The following is a 12144-nucleotide window of genomic DNA, read 5'->3' as shown; positions in this document are numbered from 1 at the left end:
CACCTTCTAGCTCTACATAAGTCTTTCTCTAGAGTCTGAAAGTCAGATCTTTGATATTGTTTGGGGGGGTAGGGGATGCCCCAATTTTTTGTTTGCTTTTCTTTTAAAGGCTTTCTATTGCACAGTTTTATGAAGTGGGTAACAACTACCATAAAGTGACTTTAAAAATTCACATGAATTGGTTTATCATCTGCTGAACAGCACTTGGCATACAGAGATGTAAATTCTCTTTGTTCTATTAAAACATCTGCAGTTTTTCTTTCATAGTTTCTTAGGGCACAGATTTGATGCCCTCTAGCGACTGATCACTGGGTTTAATATTTAAAATTGTACACAGACGGTGGATTGGCTACAGATATGAGTAGACCTTACACATCAACATGACAGTTTTCTGACTCTGATATGCATTATGAAAGCTTTTTCATTATTTCTTCACCAATTAACATGAGTCTAAAATTATCTGAATTTTCTTCCCTCTGTCGTAGAGTATACAACATGAAAACAGTTAAAACTTAGAGAGAAGATAGTGATAACCACCGGCTTGAGGTTTTCTTTCTTTTACTGCAAACAAAACCTATTTCTTCTTAAAGGGTAAGAGAATTGGCATATGCTTACTGTCATGCTAACAACCTCTGCAGACTATGAAAGTACTCTGCAGCTTCCGTATGTTAGACAGCATATTTTAACTGAACGTAAATATGCTGTGAGAGTTCTGCAACCCTCTGCCCTCCACTCTTTTCCCTAAACAAAACACTGGTGCAATACACATGACTAGTGCATTAAATGTTCATCTCTTCTATTAAAAAATCACCTTCAGATGACAGAAAATGATAGCTGAAATAATCTATTCTAAACTATGCCATACCAAATTTATACCAAATCTATACCATCTATTGGAGTGATAGAGTTTTAGATGTAATGTTCCTTTACAATTTTTCCAGATATAAAAACCAAGATTTTTTATATTTTTTTAATTGGAATCATCAGTGCATCCCATTGTTTAGCCTCTAAATATTCCCTCTTTATGATAATTCTTTAACAGATTTAAATAAAAACTTGGATTTTACTGACGTACAATCAGCCCATAATTGCTACAAAATTTGCTAGAGAACTTCAAGTTTTAGAAGCAAACTCAGTGTTGACTTCTGCGCAGCATAATGTGACAGATGTTCTTATGATGCTAGAGATGTAACAAACTATCTGTAAGCAATTTGAATAACTGGTGAAGCAAGATATATCTGACAACACCAGCAAGTTATGAACGTGAGGAGGGGCATAGAGTGACCCTGTGGCGAAGCAGCAGGGCAGAGAGTGTATTTGACTGATCTTTTTTCCTACTTAACGCCTCAAGGATAATATATACTTTAAAGAATATGCAATATATGAAAAACAAACACATTCCTCTTCTCCTCCCCCCCAAAAAAAACCAAACCTAACAAAACAACAAAAAAATTTCAACCAAAACCCACTTGTCATGGCTTAGGAATGGAACTCCCTAGTTAAGTGCCCCTACTGAGACTCTCCAAACCTTGTGCCACCTGCTTGCTCCCCCCTTGCCGTCCCCCACTGGGCTGGAGAGGGGAAGTGGAGGCACAAAAGGCAAAGATCATGGGTTGAGTAGAAACAATCTACTGGAGACATCAATGAGATAAGAAAAGGAACAGCAACAGCAAGAATAGTAATAAAAAAATTGTACAAAAAAGAGAGTACTACAAGTGCAAAACTGTTCACCAGAGATCTTGACACAACTGCAGCCCTGCAACCCTGACCACTCCCTCCAGCTCAGAACTGGCATGTCCCACCTGCTCCCTCTGGCTTGGAACTGTCACCACCCAACCATTCCCTCCGGCTCAGAACTGGAGCCATGCTCACTCGACTGGAAGGAACCCCTTCTCTCCATGAGAGGCTCCCTTCCACCTGCCCCAACAATGATGTGAGATGGCATAAAATAACCTTTGAGTCCTGGCTGTGGCCCCTCCTAGCTACTGCAAAACTTAACCCTGTGCTGGCCAGAAGCAGGACACCACTTCCATACATTGTTTACAATAGAACTTCTTATGGAGAAGAGCCTTGAAGGAATGAAAATGGAATCATTTATAGAACAAAGCTAATAGATTTTCAGGTTTTAATACTATTTTCATAATTTCTTCCAAACTGTCACTAAGCAGAGGGGAAAGGAATATTTGATCTTAGCATTGCTCGATTCTGAACTGCTGGAGTCACTTAAGGCATCTTGACATGCCTATGCAGGAATTTATTAGTCTATAGCAGCATACACAATATGGAAAACAACTATTTTATTTGAAAGTTAAAGATTGTTTATCAGATTTTCTGTGATACAAAGACAGAATTCTACTCTCCTTTTTTATTAAAAGTCAGGAAGTCAGAACAAGCTTTCTTAAAGATCTATGCAGCAGAGAGATTTCTGCCACAATAGGCAGTAACAGAGCAGTTTTAAGCAAAACAATGTTGTCAGTTGCTCAAGGCAGCAGACAGCAGATGATGGCAGAATCAGGTACTCCTGTGTACCGAGGCCTGGATTTTAGTAAAGCAAGAAACAGCAGTAACACTGTGGCAGAAAAAGGTTACTGATATTTTATTTTGGCATATCATGAATAAATAAATGTGAAATTGAAAGGAAAGGGAACTATCAACTCAGCGCCTGTCCCCCATCACTGTATGTGTTCTTGCTCTTGGTGTGTTTGCTTGTATACTATCCTTCTCCTTAATCCTCGTCTGGCTTTGAATCTCAGAAGTAAACTTTCTTCTCCAAGAAGAATATTTAAATATTTAGGAAAAAGCTCCCTACATCACATGTTATTATTGAGCATTATAAATCATCTCTAAATTTTATTGCTAATTTTAATCTGAAATTTTTTTGTTAATAAATTTTTAGCGTTTTATTAGAGAGTAAAATTTACTGGTGGTCTATAAAGTTTGCAGATGTACTTATGTTGTGGGGTTTTTTTTGTTTTGGGGTAGCTTCTTTGTACATGGCACATTTCTTTATCCTTTACTTCCAATATACTTACTAGTAAACAGCACCTGTATCTCTGCATGTATGATCAGAAAAAAAAGATTAATATTTACCATTTGTATAACAGGATGTGTTGGCTCTGAAAACAACCATAAACTTGAAGTTTTCAGTCCTGTGGAGAATTTAATCTTTAACTACTTAGATGCTTTTTTATATGAGGCTTGGCTAGGTACCAGGAATTTAATTTTCCCTTTCCCTAACATAATGCAATACGTCAGTTTCTGCTTATCATACACCTTGATTTCAATAGTTCTATTAAAGTCTCAAAGCAGCAGTACAGTAATTTCTCTGCAATTTAATATACAAAAGTGTTGTATATAGAGTCTTAACGTCCCTTATTTGCAGATAAAACACTGTATTGAAAATTTGGATTCAGAAAGAGCTATGGCTCCCTCAGAACCTCTCAGATGTATTTGTACCTACTTCACAGCTGTGAAGTAGTTAATGACAGACTGACAGCAGGAAGACTGAAATCTAGATCATTGCCTCCAACAGAAGAAGGAAGGGAATCTTTTTGAACACTATATCATTTAAAGAATTTTTTTAAACTAATATAGTGCTCTGATGTGTCTTTTGGCTCATTTAGTGTAATCCCTCTGCTAAAAAATGGCATTGAAATCATATCATGTCATGTAATCATACCAATATAACCAGCATTACCCTAAGTTTTCAAGTTTCACCCTAAATAATTCACCTTTTCTCAGCTTATATTTAAGATATTGATCAATGCAGTCCCTATAATATTTCATTAGTATTTCCACCTGTAATTTGTCTTTTATGAAATGCAATATGTTAGAAATACATCTTAGCCTTCAAATTGTAGTCTGCAGTACATGCTAATAATTAATAAATTGGACAGACAAATTAGCAGATAAACTTTATGAAAGGAGATGTAAAAGTATGGAAAAGTAAATACTGATAATTAGTTCTGAAAGCAACAATTGCTTTCTGGTTTATATGATCAAGTATGATCCTCCTGCTTGTCCTATCAAGGTGTAAAAATGAAGCATGGGATGATCAAAATGTTCTTTAGAAGCAGTTTTCAGATTATTTCCTAAGTAATATCTCTGTATTGATGTACATGCCTCTCAAGTAGTTTTATTTTCCCTGTGTGATATAATATTTTCATAGTCTGTTTTGTCTCTCACAGCAAATGGTAACCACTGGTTTCTTTTGCAATCTTTCCATTAAAAATGGAAAATCAGACAAACATACAACACCCTTATGAGCTTCTGACTAAGTTATTAACAGCGATATCACTGTCAGATATTTCTCATGTTATAAAGAAAAGTTCTCATTATTAGTCTACCTAGGCTGAAGTCTGGTCACTCACATAATCAATTTTTACAGACGATTGTTATTTTATTATTTCATAAGAAAGTTACATTGAAAAGTTAATTATGGCAGTTTATGCTGCTTGCATTTCATTTACAATTACTTGTCACCCTTCAACATTCACTATATTTACATAGCACTTACAAGAGTACAAATAAGCAAAAGAGAAATTACCTTTATTAAAAAAACCCCCAAAACTGCAAGAACAACAACAGACCAAAACAAAAACAAACAAACAAACAAAGAAAAAAAACAACCAAAAAAATCCTCACAAACCACAGAAAAAGCCACATTGCCAAAGGTAGTTTTCAGCTACCTGAGAGAAAACTGTGAGAGTGCTTCTAACTGAAACCCCCAGATTAGCAGTATCTTTACTTTTTTTTATCCTTTGGTTAGTACGCCTTTCAACTGAAATCCTCCCTGGAACATTTACACATCATTCAGATTACCCCAAAACTGCAGGAACAACAACAGACCAAAACAAAACCAAACAAACAAACAAACAAACAAACAAAAAAAAACCCAACCAAAAAAATCCTCACAAACCACAGAAAAAGCCACATTGCCAAAGGTAGTTTTCAGCTACCTGAGAGAAAACTGTGAGAGTGCTTCTAACTGAAACCCCCAGATTAGCAGTATCTTTACTTTTTTTTATCCTTTGGTTAGTACACCTTTCAACTGAAATCCTCCCTGGAACATTTACACATCATTCAGATTCTCGTGGGAAGGCTGAATCATTCCATGCCCTAAAGAGATCAGTATTTGGTAGTCTAATTCCCCATCCAAAACTGATACTTTGAAGTTTTCCACACACCAGTCCACTCAGGTTCCAGAACTTCAGTTCCAAAGGTATCTCACTATCACTTGCAGAAGCAACAGTAAAGCATTGAACAAATTCTGTGAAAAAGAATTTATTGGATACCCAGTCCTTTTTTGCTGTGTGTAACCCTGACAGAAAGAAAATGATCCATCTTGTGCTCTCATGATCTTCTGATTGCCCTTTCATAATCACGAAAGTCTTCCTGTTATTAGAATGAAAGACTAAGCTTTCATCTTAACACTGACAGACTTCTCAGTTAATTCTCTCTACTTTTGAAAATGTCTAATGCCACTCTTACGGATGGAACAGTAAGATCCACAAAGACAGAAAAGAAAATCTATTTAACATATGAAAATACTATGCTTTTATTGTCCCTTGTAGGGATTAATTCATAGTAAAAGCCTGTGAAACTGGAACTTGTTTCAGTACCCTTCCAACATTTTTTTTCTATTATGAAGAAAAACATTATTTTTTACACAGTTTAGTAACAATATATTTAATGTTTTGCTCTTCAAAGAATGATCAGATCACAGCCGACTTGTAGTAATGAAAAGAAGAGCTAGGATTGGATATTAAATACACTGAACTCAAACTTATATTTTTACTCCTTAGTAAGGCAGAGATCTCATTTAATGGGTCATAAAAGAACAACAGAAATGTTGCTGAGTTCAAGATCTCCAGTACAATGATACTGACCTTGAAAGTGAACTTTCAACATTTAACAAAGCCATGGAGACATACCACATGTACTGTTCTAAATAAAGAATGTATTTTAAGCAAAGATAGTGTATCCACAACATCTTTTTGAAACAAACAAACAAACCAAACTCTTTTTTCCCTGTTTACTGATTGTTTGCAGAATATCGAATGACATTCAGACACAGGTGATTTAAAAACAGCCGGGCTAAGGGTACTTCAGGGATGGAAGCTTCTAAAGAAAAATAGAGCAGATTGCCATTAGTATACATGTGGAAAATGAAAATTTCATGAGTGAATCAGGAACCCAGGAGTATGCAATATATAATTGGTGCACATGGAAAGCTGGAAAAAATTATAGATATAAACCATATTCTAAAAAATGAGCCGTTAAATTCAGCATTAGTTTCTAAAAAGGCAAAATTTTTGCCTTAACAATGAGAAGTCAATTTAAAGGAAACAATTAAGGAATAGAAATTGAAACAATTATGAGAAATAGAAAAAAAAAGCAACTTAAAGACTGCCTTCCTCTATGCAGTCCTGTTGCTGTTTGTCTGATTCTTTATATGTGGAGAGACATAGCTGTGTATTTAAAAACCAGTATCTCTATTACAAATTTTATATCTTAATATGAAGGACTTAATTTCTACCACACTTTTTTAATGTGTGTTTTCATCTTCAATTGGAAGGTATCTCCTCATTTTAAATACCAAGTTAGAGAAGTTTAGAATATACTTTCCAGAACAATACTTATCATTAAGTAAGCATATTGGGTATTCAATATCAGGATGCTGTTGTCATGTCATAATTTTCCCTTAACAATCTGCTTAAGACGTAAGTGTAAGCCCTGAGACCCACAGGAACTCTTCAAGAGTGATCATTACACTAGGAGATATATAGACATACCAGGGAGGAAAGAGGTTGCATTACTATTTCATTTTCCTGTGAATGAAGCTTTGCATCAGAATTGAATAATTTGATCTATTAGCATGATTTTTAAAGGGATAGATATTGTTCGACAATGAGTTCTTCACTCCATATGTGGTCATATGGAACCCGTATCAAGATTTAAGTGCAACAGTTTCCAAATAACATGCATACTTACCACATAAGTAATTAAAGATGCTCAAAAATCATTCAGCAAGACAATGTTTTCTCATGGGAAGAAGACAATTAAACCTTATGGATTATGTGTATCTTAATGACATGGAAAAATTAATAGGTTGGTTTGGGGAAGTCAGCTATGAAAGAGTGTAGAACAGCACTACAGTCTAGTAGACCTGGAAGTTAGTGCTAATACTGTTACGAGAGATGTTATAAAATTAGGTTTAGATAATCACATTAGTTGCATTCTGTCCATATTTTTCCACAGTACCTTCAGTAATATAATTGCTAACCCTACTTAGAAATCAAATTAATATTTAATTCTATATTCTCACAAGTCTAGAGGGACCTTTTGTCTCTACCAAAACCCTGGGTGCTGGAAACATTTTGATGGCCCTCACTGTGTGCAGTCTTAAGCCAATATGAATTTAGTAGAAACTGTAATGCAAGTGTTAGCTTTTGCCTGATATTGACATATTATGAGAGATGATTGAATAATTTTCATAAAGGTGGAATGCAGAGACAAAATGAGCAGGATATGCTTACTAAAGCTTTTAAGACATATCATCTTTCTAAATAATTTAAAATCACTCTTCTGGAAAGAGCTGAAAAATAAGGTTCAGTAGGCTGCTTGAAACACTGTGATACACTCGTCAGTCAGGTTCTAAGAAGAATTGGTTTTGCAATGGCTTTTTAAAATGTGCAAGTGATCTGTGTACTGTCTATATTGTATGTTCTGTTTTACATTTTTGTCAGGAAATAATTAAAAATAATCATTAATGTTGCATAAAAATAATTTCAACATCTAGTTAGCAATTTAGTGTTATGCTATTAATACCTACTATAGATAAGTACTGTGTACAAAAAACTGCTTAAAAATCTGAAATAGATTTATAGATGAGTTTTTATTTTTTGATTGGATTATTGGTTTGGTTTGGTTTGGTTTGGTTTGGGTTTTTTTGTGTGTGTGTGGTTTTTTTTGTTTTGTTTTGTTTTGTTTTAATATTTTCTCTTTTTTTCTGTATGGTTAAAAACACAGCAGCTTACACTAGACTTCAGGAGAGTGTTCCATCAATATGCTTTAGAGGTCTCCAAGGCACTCACTTTTCTGAGCAGCCAGTGAATGACAAGCACTTATATTTACAGAAGTGGGTCACAAAGTTTCCATACTTCAAGAAAAATCTATATTACACAGTTTACTCTGACATAAGAATATTTTGATGTTAAGGACTGCAACTGAAAATTTTAATTAGCTTTTGTTTACCTTCATGTTGGAATAGCTATTAAACAATTAGTGGATACATTTCCATAGTGGTGAAAAGATGCATCAGAGAAGATGCTAAGGATACCTTCACTACATTTATTCTTTCTAATTCTCTATCTAATGAGTGTGAGACAACACTAAATATTATAGTGCATAAAAAGCCTAACATTTCCCTGCAAGTTTGATATCCTGAATTGTCTTTGAGCAAAAATTACCCTAAAAAGCTAATTTAAATATCCATTCTTTTGCTTCATGCTTATGCTCAGTGTCAGCCAGAATTTAAAATAGCTGAATGTGGTATTGTAGGAAATCTGTTGTCTGTGCATTTCCATAGAAAACTAGTTATTCATGACAACTAAAAATGAGACTATGTTTAGAAAAACAGATCTAAGATGTAAAAGTAGAGAGGTCCTCTTGTGTCAACCTATAATATCAATTGTGACTTGTTGGGTTTATTGTCTCTTCTTTTTAAATCTGAATATGATCAAAGCATTTATGAAATTTTAAAAGGTCTTTCTAAAATATTTTAGTATTTTTTTCTTTTTCCTAAAAGTGCATTTCAATGAGAGACAATAAAAATAGTTTGCAAGTCTTCAGTAAAATAGGCACTGCATATTAATGGCATAACAGTAGACCCTTCTGTATCACAGAATATACCACTCAATGATCACAAACAAAATAGCATTTACTTCAGATTCAATGCTATCATGCTTTATTTGGTCTTAATTTATCATTCTGCATGTCTGTGATTTTTAGTATTGCTATGACTTCTGTTAAAAAAACACCAGCACATATGTAATATCAAAATAAACTTTGCAAACATTTTTTTGTAATATATAAATATTTAATATATTTTTTTTTACTCATTAGATAGAAAAAGAGCAGATAAAGCATAAAGAGAACCAGTCTGCCTGTGCTACTGTTTTCCTTTGCAATAACATTTGAAAATTACATTATCTGCATCTGTCTCATTATAAACATATAAGAATTAGTATGGTCTCAGAGTGTTAAGATACTTAATTCTTATTAATGACATTTTGGGGAAAATGTAATTAGTTATCATTCTGGTTATTGTTCTTGTGTTGCTCATTAATAAAAGGGGAAAGAAAAATAAAGTAACACAGGAAAGAAAAATAAAGTAACATAGAAAAGAGCATTAGTTGCTCCTCTATGTAAAAATTTTATTCTGATCTCCAAAAAAAATGTTGCTGACCTTACCTTTCTTGTAGGATACCCTCCCTATAGATGGTAGACCCTGATGAAGAGAAGTGGGGTGAAAACAGAAAACAGAGACTATGAAGTTCAGAATTGTCTGTACTTTCTGCAAAGGGAAGAAAGCCTGACATGTTACTTTTATCAATGCTTCTCCACTGAGAGGAGAGGTGGGGAGGTGAAATAGAACTTTCCATACTAAATTTTACGAATCTGACATGAGTAGAGCTCTACCTAAGAACCATTAGTCTGTGCTTTTTGTACTGTGGGGTGGTGCACTGCAGATATTCAGATCATTCTGCCATTTCAGATCATTCTAACATTTCAGTGTTAAGCTGAATGAAGATGAATTGGAAAATTCTTCATTAGATTTAATGAAAAAAAGAGAGTAATATCACATAAATAAACAAATAAAAGCGGAATGTTTGACTGATTCTAAGAAGGAAGTAGAAATTGTGAGGATTTTCTACAGGTAGTCCAATTTTTTCTCTTACATCACTTTTTTTTTTTTTACATGGTGTTTGAAGTCTGATATGAATATGTTATTTGCTTTTTAGACCATTCGTCATTGGAATCTCATTTTATTTCCTGAAACATTCTTCCATGTAAAGCTGTCAAATCTATTATTTTTTTCTTTTAAGAATATTCTGTTATAGTCAATTATTCAATCAAGAATTTCAGTCCTAACAGTCACATGCTATTGTATGATCAGTATGTATTGCATTACAGGAAAAAAAAATTCAATGCTTTCTGATACCTTGTTTTCTGTATAGTGTTTATTTGGAGAAATATATAAATATTAATAATTCATCATGGGGCAAAAATCAAACAATCAGGTAATTCCTACATGTTGATTAGAGAAATTAGGGTTTTGACATTTATATACTTGCTTCAAAAAACAGTTTTGAGTCTTGTAAACATAGAGTATCTTCACCTACATCCATGGTGTCTAAGAACCCAGGCAGACAATGCAGTTCACCTAAAATTAGATGTTTGGAAGCCAAATTATGAGTACAACCTAAAAAACAACCCATCTCTAGATAGTACAGAGAGACAGAGAGAGAAAGAAAGAAATGGGGAGACAAAGTATTTCAGAAGTCAAATCATCCCACTGCGAGACTGATGTCTTTAATAGGTGGAATGTATCACCTTCTCAGTGTCATTTACCAGTGAAGGCAGGAAGCCAGCATGACTGATTTGATGTATGTGACTAGCTTTAACACTGCTAATGATAGCTGAGATGAAGCTCAACACATTAGAATTAAACTACAAAATAGTGCATAGGAGTAAAGAAGGTGTACTCTGTAGTCACTACATCATAGGCAGAAAACAGAGTAGAATCAGTTAGAGAAGAAGAAAGGAAACTTGGGTGAAGTTTTCTATGTAATACATTCACCAGGGATATGTGAAAAAGGAAATGTTAAAGAGCAATTAGTTAAACAGGGAGACAAGAAAGGTTAAGAACGCATATGGATTTCAATCAATTAATCACCCTTATGTGACTCATATGAGTTGGCACTGGAGATATTTCATGCTTCCTTTGACATTCACAGTGCCTCACTGAGGAGGGTTTTCAGCATAGTTGAAAAGAGCTGAATTAGTTTACTGACATGTATTCCCTCATCCTTGTTTCATTATGGTTCTGTATCTCTTAAATTTCTATCAGATTGTTTATTCAATCCAGCAGAAAGAATGGGTTTAGCAGAATATCCTTTGGTATCTAGCTACTAAATGCAAAATGTGGCTAGGAACACCACACTGGTACACCTGCAAAGGGATTTGGACAGGCTGGATTGATAGACAAAGGTCAGTTGTTTGAGGTTCAACAAGGCTTGTCACAACATTCCCATGAAGCACTTCAGGCTTTGGGAAGAGACGCTGGAAAGCTGCCTGATGGAAAAGGACCTGGGGGTGTGTCCAGGGTGTGTCTGAAGGGTGTTCAGGGTGTGTCCAGGCAGCCAACAAGGCCAATGGCATCCTGGCTTGTATCAGAAACAGTATGGCCAGCAGGACTAGGGAAATTATGATCCCACTGTACCTGGAGTACTGTGTCCAGTTCTGGGTCACTCACTTCAAGAAAGACATTGAGGTGGTGGAACAAGTCCACAGAAGGGCAATGGAACTGGGCAGGGGTCTAGAGAGTGAGTCCTGTCAGGAGAAGCTGAGGGAGCTGGGGCTGCTTAGCCTGAAGAAAAGAAGGTTCAGAGCCTTATTGCTCTCTACAATTACCTGAAATGAGGTAAACTTCCCAACTGAAGTGGGAATTGTCTCTTCTTCCAATATAAATGCAATAGGATGAGAGGAGGTGGTGCCAGGTTGTACCAGGGGAGTTTTAGATTGGACATTAGGAAAAAAATTCTTGACGGAAAGAAGTGTCAAACATTAGAAGAGGCTGCCCAAGGAAGTGGTTGAGTCACCATTCCCAGAAGTATTTAAAAGATGTGGCAGTTGCAGACGTGGTTTAGTGGTGGGCTTAGTAGTGTTTGGTTAGCAGTTGGTCTCCATGGCCTTAAAGGCCTTTTATAACCTAAATGATTCTGTGATTCTACATCCTTTACAAACTAGATGTGGTTTCAGAGGATAACTGAACTAATACTACTCCATCAGTGAAATAACAGAACACTGACATTTTCAAGTGTTTTCTTGGTAGTAGATGCCTAAATTTTAAATCCCTGA

Source organism: Passer montanus, unplaced genomic scaffold (genome assembly GCF_014805655.1).
Source record: "Passer montanus isolate IOZ18808 unplaced genomic scaffold, ASM1480565v1 scaffold13, whole genome shotgun sequence".
Lineage (NCBI taxonomy): Eukaryota > Metazoa > Chordata > Aves > Passeriformes > Passeridae > Passer > Passer montanus.
This window is presented reverse-complemented; position numbering follows the sequence as displayed.